The sequence below is a fragment of the Mustela putorius genome, unplaced genomic scaffold, assembly GCF_011764305.1.
Source record: "Mustela putorius furo isolate JIRA1106 unplaced genomic scaffold, ASM1176430v1.1 tig00003870_pilon_pilon_pilon, whole genome shotgun sequence".
NCBI classification, from domain to species: Eukaryota; Metazoa; Chordata; class Mammalia; order Carnivora; family Mustelidae; genus Mustela; species Mustela putorius.
The window spans coordinates 7,801,181-7,811,976 of NW_025422022.1; positions in this window are offsets into that span (position 1 = coordinate 7,801,181).

Here is a 10,796-nt window from a genome sequence, read left to right on the forward strand (position 1 = left end):
TCCCAAAGCCGTAGGACCTGTTTAAAAATAGAGAACCTAGCCTTCTAAAAAGGGCTACTGGCACAGGTGGGGCCATGCTCAGTTTGCAGTGGGTAGGAATGTGGGGGTTTTCTGAGCAGCATGTAATGAGGGAAAGGGACTCAGACTGGCGATGAAAGAATGGGACTCTAATGTCACCCTTGTCACAAGCTACCTGTATGTCATTGGGCAAGTGGCTCCATGTCTTGAGGTCACATCTCCTGACTTGGAAAGTAAGATGATCTCTGAGGCTCCTTCCAGATCTAAAAACCCCTTGAGTCAGATTCACGTGTCTGTCAGCTGAGTTCCCAAACAGCAGCCTAGAGATCTCTTTTCTGGAAGGGAAACGTACAACTGAGAAACATCGTCTAACGCATTCAGTCCCCTTCAGAGGAAAGTGAGGTTAAGCAGTTCAGAACACATGAAAGTCGGTCCTGTTTCATTTTATTTATTCGTTTGCTTTTTTGCTTTTAAAGATTTTATTTATTTATTTGACAGACAGAGATTGCAAGTAGGCAGAGAGGCAGGCAGAGAGAGGGGGGGAAGCAGGCTCCCTGCTAAGCAGAGAGCCCGATGTGGGGCTCAATCCCAGGACCCTGAGATCATGACCGGAGCTGAAGGCAGAGGCTTTAACCCACTGATCCACCCAGGCACCCCTCGTTTGTTTGTTTTTTTAAGGAGGTTCTGTGCCCAGCGTGGAGCCCAATGCAGGGCTCAATCCCAGGACCCGGAGATCAAGAACAGAGCCGAGGAGTACCTGGGTGACTCAGCGGGTTAAGCGTCTGCCTTAGGCTCAGGTCCTGGGATCCAGTCCTGCATCGGGCTCCCTGCTCAGCAGGCAACTTGCTTCTCTCTGTCCCTCTGCTGCTCCCCCTGCTTGTGCTCTCTCTGTCAAATAAGTAAAATTTTTCTAAAAAAAAAAAAAAAGAACTGAACTGAGATCAAGAGTCAGATCCTTAACTTACTGAGTCATCCAGGTGCCCCGTGAGGTGGTCCTGTATTTTTTTTCAAGATTTTATTTATTTATTTGACAGACAGAGATCACAAGTAGGCAGAGAGGCAGCAGAGGAGTGAGGGGAGCCGGCTTCCTGCTGAGCAGAGAACCTGATGTGGGACTTGATCCCAGGATCCCGAGATCATGACCTGAGCTTGAAGGCAGAGGCTTTAACCCACTGTCACCCAGGCGCCCCTCAGTCCCATTTAAGATTATCTGATATTAGGCAAAACATTTTTTTTAAGATTTTATTTATTTATTTGACAGAGAGAGATCACAAGTAGGCAGAGAGGCAGGCAGAGAGAGAGGAAAGGAAGCAGGTCCCCTGCTGAGCAGAGAGCCCGACGTGGGACTCGATCCCAGGACCCCGAGACCCCAGGACCTGAGCCAAAGGCAGTGGCTTAACCCACTGAGCCACCCAGGCGCCCTAGGCAAAACATTTTTGCCTGTGATATCTCTCTCTGTATCCTAACTTAGAAAATCCAGGTGAGTTCTGCTTCTCCCCCTGCCTACTCCTCTCTCTCTCTCTCATGAATAATAAATAAAATCTTAAAAAAAAAAAAAAAGACTACATTTATCCCTATCCACACAGTTCTGGGTGCGCGGGCCTGGAAGAGAAGCTAGTCAATTCTTCCTCTTGCCTTTACACAGAGCAAAGGGAAATATCAGTAAATTTGGAAACTATTCTATTTTCCAATGTCCTCAGATACTTGGTTGTTTTTCTTTAGAGCTTATTGCAATATTAAGGATTTTCAATATCTGGTAGTTTGTTTTTTTTTTTTTTTTTTTTAATTCTATATAATCCTTCATGTTAGTGGCTCACATCAAATTTTTTCTTGTTGTCTCTGTGTGAGATGTAGACAGCTGTTGGGATTCTTCGTACTATGACCTTTCTTGTTCTTAGCAATTACCTCTGGGTGGGGCAACATGGTCTGGTCCTTTCAATTATTCAGCATATACTCATTGAGTATCTTCGTGTACCATGCCCTATTATAGATTGTGGGGGTAGGACAGTGAAAATAAAGGACGGAAATCTTTGCCTTTGTGGAATTTATTTCTAAAGAGAGAAACCGGACAATAAACCAGATAAATAACTAAAATATATAGTATGCTAGGCAACGGTATGGGCGAAGGGAAATCTAAATGAAGAAAGGGAGTTAGGAAGTACTGGGAGAGTGCATGATATGCATTTTAGATAGGGATGCCCCCAAGGATAAGGTTACATCTGCATCACCAGGGAAATCAGCAAGTGCAAAGGCCCTGAGGCAGAAACGTGACTGTCTTATGTGGTTAGAGAGGCTGGACAAAGGAAAGAGTAGTAACTGATCAGACCAGAGAGAAATTGCGAAATGTTGGAGGCCTAGGAGCTGGAGGTGCTCCTGGCAAAGGGCCTTCTGAGACACTCTAATGACCTTAGCTTTTCCTTTTGAGGTAGAGAAGAGTCTTTGAAGGAGTTTGTGCCAAAGAACAACACGATCTGACTCATGTTTTAACGGGGATGCCTTGACTGCTGTGTCACCATAGGGAGACAAGTGTGGAAGCAGGAAAACCAGTTCGGAGGCTGGAGCAATTACCAGGAGCCCGCTTGAGATCACCTGGGCAGTGCTTTCAGATAAACAGGAAGAGGCCCGAGACCGAGCTCTGGGGTTCTCCAACGTGTAGTGTCAAGGAGGTGCGGGGCACAGTAAAGCACACCTGAGAAGGAACCACCAAAGAAGGAAGAGGAACGCCATCGCGCGTGCACTCTGGAAACCACATTTTCTGAAGAGGGAGTGAACTGCTCTGTCAGATGCTGCTGACAGTTTGAGCTGAAGGTAGACCCCTGGCCGTAGTCACAGAGAAGTCACTGCCTGCGGTAGAAAGCGCAGAGACATTCCGATCAGAAAGGCCTCTGGTTTTAGCCAGATTCACTACATAACGCGTGGCTATTGCTAAGCTATTTACTCATCTCTCAGTGTTCTCACTGGTAAAGAGGTAGAATAATTCCTACCTCAAAGTGGTAAGAACCTGAAAAAGATAATCACTGGGTGTTATATGCAGTTAATGAGTCATTGAACACTACACCAAAAACCAATGTTGTACTGGGACACCTGGGTGGCTCGTTCAGTTAAGCAACTGCCTTTGGCTTGGGTCCTTTCCCCTGGGTCATGGGATGAATCCCGAGTCCCGTGTCCAGCTCCTTGCTCAGCAGGGTGCCTGCTTTTTCCTCTACCTGCCACTCCTACTCTCCTTGCTTGCTTGCTTGGACAAATATAGAAATAAACCTTAAAAAAAAAAAAAACAAAACTAATGATGTATTGTATGTTGACTAACTGGATTTAAATGAATAAAAAATAAAAATAAATAAAATGCATACAACTAATAAAAACAAAAAATAAAAAGGTGATGCTGAGTAAGGATGTATTGGTATGCTCTTGCCGCCATAAAAAATTCTAGAGACTAGGGGGTAGGATACAGTCTGCAGCAAAAACAAAAAACAAAAAAAAAAACAAACCACTACAGTCTGTGTGGCTTAAATAACAAAAATTTATTTTCTCATAATTCTGGAGGATGGAAGTCTAAGATCAAGGTGTTTCAAAGTTGATTTCTCTTTCTTTCTTTCTTTCTTTCTTCCTTTTTTAAGAGAGAGAGAGAGCAGGAGAGGGAGGAGGGTCAGAGAAAGAAGCAGACTCCCCACTGAGCAGGGACTCCTGATGTGGGATGTAATCCTGGGACCCCAGGAACATGATCTGAGCTGAAGACAGACACTTAACCAACTGAGCCACCCAGGCACCTAAGCCACGGTTGATTTCTGATGAGAGCTCTGACCTGGCCTTTATACTGATACCTTCTTGATACATCCTCCAGTGGCCTTTCCTCTGTGCTCCTACAGAGAGAGACCTCTGGTGTCTCTTCCCCTTCTTCTAGGGACACAAGTCCTAGTGGATTAGGGCCCATCTTTATGCCTCACTTAGTCTTAATTATCTGCCTACAGACCCTATCTCCAAATGCAGTCACATTGGGGTAAGAACTTCAACACATGGATTAGGGGATGGGCAAGTATATTTCGGTCCATTACAAAGCCCTTAACACTTCTTAGTACTCAAAAATGTTACTTCCCGGGGCCTCTGGCTGGCTCAGTCAAAAGGGAATGCAACTCTTGATCATAGGGTCATGAGTTTAAGACCCACGTTGAGTGTAAAGAATACCTAAAAATAAATAAACTTAAAAAAAGTTATTTCCTATCTCACTTACTCTAGTATTTTTGTTTATGTCATTAAGACTTAAAGGTTTTTCTTATTTTTAACTACTTTCTTATTTAATTCAATTCAAATCTTATTTTATGTTATGTTAGTCACCATATAGTTAACTCAATTTTTATTTATACATTTAAGAAATAATCTAACTTGAGCGTCTGGGTGGCGCAGTGGGTTGAAGCCTCTGCCTTAGGCTCAGGTCTTGATCCCAGGGAGCCTGCTTCCTCCTCTCTCTGCCTGCCTCTCTGCTTACTTGTGATCTCTGTCAAATAAATAAATAAAATATTTTAAAAAGAAAGAAGGAAAGAAAGAAAGAAAGAATCTAACTTGCCCAAAGTTTCATTAGCATCTTGAAAAACGAACGTTAAGAAAAAAAGTTGGCCAATACTGCCATCTACTGGAATTTTCTCAAAAGCTCATTTGTTGGATTTAATTTATTCATACCTTATAGGGTGTGACTTGCTCATTTTTCTCTTTCTAATGAGTGTAAAATTGGATGATTTTGTTCTCAGTTTAATCCCACTAAAAGAAATACATAAGTATTCTAACATGACAGATTTGATCTTTTCCTACTTTCAGGATCCACTCTGAACATGACAAAAGTAAGCTCTGATCAGGAAGACCTAGATGGAAAGTCTTAGCTTTTGGAGTATGTGCCATGATGGGTAGATAATGGTGTATCATTTTTTCCTATAGCAAAGATTGGAAACAATCTAAATTGTAAGTAAGATGCTTTAAGTAACTTATAGTATAGTTACATAAAGGAATACTGTTATGTTACCAGGCGGAGGCACTTCTCTGCACTGAAATGGATGAATCTCCAAGATCATAGTGTTAAAAGAAAAAGTCAAGTACACCTCTGTCAGGAATTGTATTTTGGGGCACCTGGGTGGTTCAGTCAGTTGAGCATCTGCCTTTGGTTCAGGTCCCCATCTTGGGTCGCACGGTCCTGTGATCAAGTCCTGCATCGGGTTCCCTGCTCAGAGGGGAGCCTGCTTCTTCCTCTCCTGCTCCCTTTGTGTGCTCTCTCTCTCTCTCTCTCAAATAAATAAATAAAATCTTTAGAAAAAAAAAAGAATTGTATTTTGCTTCAAATAATAACCTCATAATAAAGGTTTAAGTGACTTCTCTTGCCAATAGGAGGAAATCCAGATGTAGGCAGGTCATAGCTTACAGGATTTGATGAACGTCAGGATGAGCTTTTTTTTTTTTTTTTTTAAGACTTCATTTATTCACTTAGAGAAAGAGAGAGAGAGAGAGAGAGAGAGAGTGCACAAGCAGGGGGAGAACAGAAGGAGAGGGAGAAGGAGATTCCCCAGTGAGCTGGGAGCCAGATGCAGGGCTTAATCCCAGGACCTGGAAATCATGGACTGAGCCAAAGGTGGTCTCTTAACCACCTGAGCCACTCAGCTTTCTCTAATTGCATTGATCTGCCATTCTGAGTGGGCTGCTTCAAGATCTAGTCATCAAGGACACCATCCAGCCTGCAGAAAGAAATTTTATAAGAAGTCTGACATACACCTGGGCTTCCATTCCAGTATCTAGAACTGAGTTACATGGTCAACATTACTGGCTAAAAGAAAGGCTGTTAAATGCAGTTTTTCAGCTGGATAGCAATGAGCTGCCCCAACTAAACTTGGGGTACTGTTGTAAGAAGAAGGGGCATAAATAACATGTATATGTATTTGCTTGGAAACAGTTAGACTATCTAGAAATACAAAAGTACCTAGCAACAATGTTGTCTTTGCAAAGACCTGAACTGACTGAAAGAAAATCCAAGAACGGAGATCATTTTTGCACCTAACCATTTTGTACCTTTTGAATTTTCTAGGATGTTCATTTCTTCTATAAGAAAAAGTTGAATGCAAAGACATTGGGGAAGTGCAAAGTGGTAAACCACCTGTACCCCTGGGATAAAAATATATGTTTATCAAGGATAAAATATTGCAAGAAAAGTTGACAAAAAGGTGTCCTCAAACTATGTAGGATTGAATTGCAAATGTTGCACTCCTGCAAACAAACTTACACAATGTTATAGGTCAATTATAGCTTAGTAAAAAAAAAAAAGAAAAGAAAAAGAAAAAAAGAAACACTTGACTTTGAGATTTTTACATTGAACCTACTTTGTTAGCTAGAGCATTCCCAGAAGGAATAAAGTGGAGAGGAGAGATGAAATCCCTTTAATGGAAGAAAAGACTGGGAGAAATATGACTGTGTTTTCATTATGCCCACTGGGAAGAAAAGAGCTGGAGTCTGGTTTCAGTTGACTCCCCCCCCCCCCATATGACTATCTGGCTAGCACACGTGTATCTCAGCCGAGATGAGGTTTGATAAGAGTTTGCAAGAACAGAGAGAAATATCAACTCAGTGGGGGGAAATAAAATCATTGTTCTTTAGCACTTTCATCTTTTCCTTTATGATATACCTGTGCTCTGACATCTATGCCATCACATTTACAAATGAAAAATACACGTTCGAATTTTGGAATCAGGTAACCTGCATGGAATGCCCAGATCAGTTGAACGCATTAGAATGTTGACATTTTCCTTGCTCTAAGAGGAAGATTTCAGGACCTTGAAGGGTTTGCCCAAAGCATCAGCTCATTGCCCGGACTGGCCCTTTACCCCCTTTGCTTGCCGATGCTTGAAATTCTTTTAACACAAGATAAACCCTCTCATTCCGCAATTTGGAGATAAATCTTAAGATCTGATTGAAGGTAGGGCACATGAAAACGGAGCTGAAATGACAAGGCATAGAATCCCAGAGAAGCTGACAAGGGACAGTTAGCATGCTGCCGTCCCCACTAAAAGAGAGAGGGAGCATGGCGTATGGTTGGAGCCAGCAACACAGCATGGTGTCACAGAGCAAGGTTATCTCTGGGTTCATGGGGAAGACCATCAGCCTAAGGCCCTGAGATAGAAAGAAAGACATTCCCTTGGGGGGCACCTGGGTGGCTCAGTGGGTTAAGTGTCCCTCTCGTGATTTCGGCTCAGGTCATGATCTCACTAGTAGTGAGATGGAGCCCCAGTCTAGCTCTGCATGTGTGGGGAGTCTGCTGGGATCCTCTCGCTCTGCCCTCCCCATACTCGTGCTTGCTCTCTCTCTCATAAATAAATAAATCTTTAGAAAAGAAGAAAGAAAGAAAGAGAAAGAAGAAAGAGAGAGAAAGAAAGACATTCCTTTAAGAGAAACCTCTCTGACTGAGCCAAGAAGCTTAGAGGAAGAAAGCTAGCAGTGCTAAAAAAAAAAAAAAAAAAAAAACTGTATTCCATTCCTAGAGGAATATCCATTGTCACTGGGGAACAGGTTTAACAATCTATATAGTTAGGGCACCTGGGTGGCTCAGTCAGTTAAGTGCCTGCCTTCGGCTCAGGTCATGGTCCCAGGGTCCTGGGATCGAGTCCTGCATTGGGCTCCCTGCTCAGTGGGGAGTCTGCTTCCCTGTCCCTCTGCCCCTATTCTCTCTTTCTCTCTCTCATAAATAAATAAAATCTTTAAAAAAAATCTATGTAGTCAAAACTTACAGACTCCTATTTATAAAACAAATAAGTTCTGGGAATATAATGTACAGCCTGGTGACTATAGTTAATAACACTGTATTGTGTATTTGAAAGTTGCTAAGAGACTAGATCTTAAAAGTTCTCATCCCAGTGAGAAAACATTTGTAACTACATATGGTGATAGACATTAACCAGATTTATTGTGGTGATCATTTTATAATACATACAAATACTGCTGTATTATATTGTATAGTTTAGACTAATATTATATCAATTATTTGTCCAAAAAAAAAAAGATGTAGAATTAGTAATGAAGGTGTCCTCTAGCAGTGGGCAGTGGCTTAGAGCTTCCATTAGTCAATGGAACTCTTTTCTATCCACTACAAAGTGCACAGAAATATTCACCCAAAGAGTAGAGGGTGTTGAGATACTTAGTATTTCTTTTTTTTAATATTCTATTTATTTATTTGACAGAGGAGACACAGCGAGAGGGGGAGCAGAAGCAGGGCGAGTGGGAGAAGGAGAAGCTGGCCTCCTGCTGGGGAGGGAGGATCGGTCCCAGGATCCTGGGATCATGACGTGAGCTGAAAGCAGAGGTTTAATGACTGAGCCACAAGCGCCCCTAAAAAGTCTTTTTGATTATTATTATTAAAGATTTTATTTATTTATTTGACAAACAGAGATCACAAGTAAGCAGAGAGGGAGGCAGAGGGAGAGCCCGATGAGCAGAGAGCCCGAGGTGGAGCTCGATCCCAGGACCCTGAGATCATGACCTGAGCTGAAGGCAGAGGCTTTAACCCACTGAGCCACCCAGGCGCCCCTAAAAAGTCTTTTTGAATGAACGAATGAATGAATGAATGAATGAATGAATGAACAAAGGAGACATTCCTAAACCAGTGACTGTGTAAACTATAAAGGAAGAATGCTCCTAACATGAATTTTACAGAAAACACCATGAGGGAAAACACACATAAACCAAAGAATAAGTAAATGTCTGAAATTGTTAGGTCTCAACACTCACTCTATCAAATGTCTTGAAGGAGGAAGGGGACCAAAAGGGGAATTTGAAGTGATATCTAAGATTATTGCTTTTTTCCTTAATTTAGATCTTTCTTCAATCGTGAAGCACACACTAAAAAATCTTGAGAAAACATACGTTACTTCTTTTGGGAAAGCACATTATATCAGAGGTTTGGGGGTATGGTTATAATCCGTTCTGCTAAAAACTGGTATATTCTGCTTCATGGGCCCCTCAACACCCAGAGAGTTTGGGAGAGAGGAGTGATCCATTCATAGGCTCTCCTAAGAGAACTGACATTCTAGAATTCTCTTTAGGCTTCGGTGGTCATGTGATTTGAAAATCCCAGAGAGGGAATGGCTGTGTTGCCTCAAAGTTCATACTTCTTTCCATGAGGTCAGGGCACAGGAAAAGTGCCTAATCCAGGGATTCTAGACCCGGGGTGCACATGGGAATCTTTAGGAGAGTTTTATATAGTATTGATGAAACAAAAAAGAGAATTAAAGGTGAAGTCCCCCACTGGACCAACGCAGTCGGAATCTGTGGGATTGGGACTGTGGTGAAGCCTGATTGTGCAGGCAGGATTGAGAGCCAACAGGACAAGACACTCAAGACATATGGAAAGATGGCACTGCTGGAGTCCTTGAAGCATGTTCTGGCCTGAACTGGAGCTCATCATCATCAAAGTTAAGGGGGGAGGGGCTCATTCTAAAATAGGGAAGTTGGGGTGTTTGGCTGGCTTGCTCAGGCTGTTGAACTTGGAGCTGTGAGTGTAAGCTTCATGTTGGGTGTAGAGATTACTTCAACTAAAAAAAGGAATAAAGTAGGGGCATCTGGAAGGCACAGTTGATTAAGCATCTGACTTTTGCTTTCAGCTCAGGTCATGATCTCGAGGACCTGGAATCGAATCCTGCGTTGGGCTCCCCGCCCAGCATGGAGTCCACTTGGGATTCTCTCCTTCTGCTCCTCCCCACACACATTCTCTCTCTCTCAAATGAATAAGTAAAATCTTTAAAAAAATTTAATACTTAAAATAATAGTCATAATATAAAATAAAATAAAAAATCCTGGCAACAAATGGATCAAATAGTGGGGCTGACATCTTGGGAAATAGAAAATAAGAATAACAATGCTTCATCTATCTATTTTTTTTTTTTTTAATTCTGTATTTTCCTCTCAACTCACCTAGGTCTTCTTATGTCATTCCTCCAAATAAACTACTTCCCTGGGGTTAGGATGGCCCCTGATTTTGGACTTTACTTATAGGCCTTTGAGTTAAAATTACTCAACTTCTTGGGCCTTTAATCCTTAGAAGTCTGTCTTTACGTCTACACCATGTTTGTATCACCCCCAAAGTCTCTGAAATTAGCCTTGGGAATGTATCTGAGAAAGAAAAACTCTGTTTATCCCCAGAGGATGAAGTAAACACCCAATTATTCTTTCCCCAAATGCATTACTTCTTAAAAACTTGAAGGTATATTATCTTTTATAGGTTCCTATATAAACAGCATGAAGACCGCCAAGCACTTAAAGCTCTTCTATTGTTCAATGTCTGGGGCGATTAAGGTTGTGTTCTTTCTTGGTTTTGAATAGTTTCAGATTGCTTCTTTAATACCCGAGTGGAATTCTACTGTCCAAGAGAGCTTGGGGGACAAAGAGGAAGCCTTTTAATAGGGTGAAATGTATGCCCATGGACAACAGATGGGGTGAATCAAAATCAAGGCAAGATTTTTTCCTCCCAGGAGTCTCAAACTTTTCTTTTTTTTTCTTTTAAAGATTTTATTTATTTATTTGACACGAAGATCACAAGTAGGCAGAGAGGCAGGCAGAGATTGGGGGGGGGGTAGGTTCCCTGCTGAGCAGAAAGCCCAATGTGGGGCTCGATCCCGGGACCCTGGGATCATGGCCTGAGCCAAAGGCAGAAGCTTCAACCCACTGAGCCACCCAGGCACCCCTCAAACTTTTCTTTCTTTCTTTTTTTAAGATTTTATTTATTTATTTGACACAGATAGAGATCACAATTAGGCAGA